This window comes from Aplysia californica, unplaced genomic scaffold (assembly GCF_000002075.1).
Source record: "Aplysia californica isolate F4 #8 unplaced genomic scaffold, AplCal3.0 scaffold00010, whole genome shotgun sequence".
Taxonomy (NCBI): domain Eukaryota; kingdom Metazoa; phylum Mollusca; class Gastropoda; order Aplysiida; family Aplysiidae; genus Aplysia; species Aplysia californica.
Genome location: NW_004797280.1, coordinates 2,432,221 through 2,434,274, shown reverse-complemented (window position 1 = coordinate 2,434,274; position 2,054 = coordinate 2,432,221). Strand labels below are relative to the sequence as shown.

The window sequence follows — 2,054 nt, the reverse complement described above, 5'->3', positions numbered from 1 at the left end:
CAGTGTGTGTGTGTGTGTGTGTGTGTGTCTTTTCATAAATCACGGCTATCCGACCGCCATTGATCAGTAAGGGCCAAGGGTAATAATATAAAGCAGAAAGGCATCTCACCAAACTCAAACACGTATCTCAGGCAGACATGATGGTGCATACATCACATACATAAAGGAGACAAGAAAGGATGTGCTTGTCCAAACCGTAGCCACGTAGATGAGGAGGGGCAATAATCGTCACGAAATATTCGTCACGTCTTGCAAACAATTAAAACCCTGCTGATTCTATACCAACGAATTAAACGGTGTAATTTATGAAGTGACATTGGCAAGGAAGTCCAGTTCTGATGCAAGTGTCAAGACAAGGTGGAGTAAAAACGACTGAAGAAAAAAAATTTAAAAACGCTAGCTTAACCATAGTCTGACCTTAAATTCCGATCTTGATCAAAGTTTGTCAACTTGAAACATACAACCAAAGAGCAAAGTGGGGAAAATGTCACAATCAAGCTCCCCACCCATTTACCATGTTTTCTTAATTATTATCATCATTACCACGTTGTTTTATTTTAATTTTATCATCACTACTATCATTATACTGTATTGCAATTATCATTATAAAAGTATTTATCACCAGTAGTACCATTTTAATTTGTAGCATTACTATTATTGATAGCATCAGTAATATTGCTATAATTCAGATTTCTAACAAAACTTTTGAATTATTTTTATCATTCTTATTAAACTAGTTTTACCAGCAGTGGCAGTAATACCAATACTATCAGTAATACAAATACATGTATAACCATTATGATGATTATTAAATTACCATGACCATTACACATTATGATGATTGTTAAATTACCATGACCATTACACATTATGATAGATTCTACTTATTACCCTCCCACACATGAACGAGGACGACAGCCTTGGGAACATTCCCAGAGAAGTCTCAAAGTATTTTTCGTTGCAATTTGTAAACAACAGATTTGTAACGTAGAAATCTTTCAGACTGGCTTTGGCAGAAAAGTAGAACTCTGCTCACGAGTGAAAGTCCATTGGATATAATGTACACAAATATCCATGACACCTGTTTCTATTTTGAGACGTACACGTTTGAGTACGTAAGAAGGACGGGAGTGGGAGAAGGTCATCGACGAGGTCACTGATTCACTCCAGATTTTCGTTCAACAGCAACTGGGCACGGTTCCATCTGGCAAAGTGTCAGCTGTTTTGTCTTGGGGTTGTTGTTTTGTTTTTGTTTTTCTTCTTTTTAAAAGTTGGAGTTGTACACAGGTGTCAAACAGTTTGATGCCCGCACAATGCGCACGACACGTACTTATTATCAATCGAGTATCCGCCATACTGCTTTTGTTTTTCTTCTTCGCTTCTCCCAGCACATCGAGCAAGCAATCGATAAACAGAGGGCGGAGGGTGTGGCCAACGAACAGCGCAGCGATTGGTCAAACCCCTAGTGCCACCGCGCGCGCCCCCCTCGCACACGTCTGCGCATTACGAGGTCGGGAGAAGTGAGGAGGCAGAAAACCTGTGAGCCCTGTGTGGAGATAGTTGTGGGAGGGGAAGAAACGGCGGAGTGGGTCTATTTACATACCACCTCGTCTTGCCGACTACCGACCCCTGCAGCCTCACACGAATGTGTGTCCCCATTGACCTCTGCACCCATGATGATGAAATACCAAGCTTGGGTATCGAGTCTAAGCTTTAAATAAAGGTAATCGATACCCAAGTCTGTCAAACGTATCCGTTTAATAAAAGTGATAAACTTTAAAAACAAACACTCCCTGGCATTGATACGTCAATTTATTGGGTTATACATGCTGTAAATAATTATCCTTAAAAAAAATCCTCTGATCTCTTTCATCTCACCATTATTAATTCTCATGGACGCCCAGTAGCATAGACATGTAAATTACACATTCTACAATGAAAAGAAAACTATGCCATCATCTGGAGAGAGAGAGAGAGAGAGAGAGAGAGAGAGAGAGAGAGACAGACAGACAGACAGACAGACAGACAGACAGACAGACAGACAGACAGACAGA

The 2,054-nt window shown here is 40.3% G+C and overlaps 1 protein-coding gene across 7 annotated transcripts in view; it reads right to left on the bottom strand.

Annotated features, from left to right (window-relative positions):
• Positions 1–2,054, bottom strand: part of LOC101853898 (hexokinase-2) — a 68,838-nt gene that overhangs the window by 44,347 nt on the left and 22,437 nt on the right. The window contains exon 1 of one of the 7 annotated variants that reach the window (XM_013083260.2): positions 892–952. The exons of the other annotated variants lie outside the window; for them this stretch is intronic. The gene's annotated coding sequence lies outside the window, so the exon portion shown is untranslated. Of the gene's footprint in view, positions 1–891; positions 953–2,054 lie in introns of those variants that run through there. 7 annotated transcript variants of the gene reach the window in all.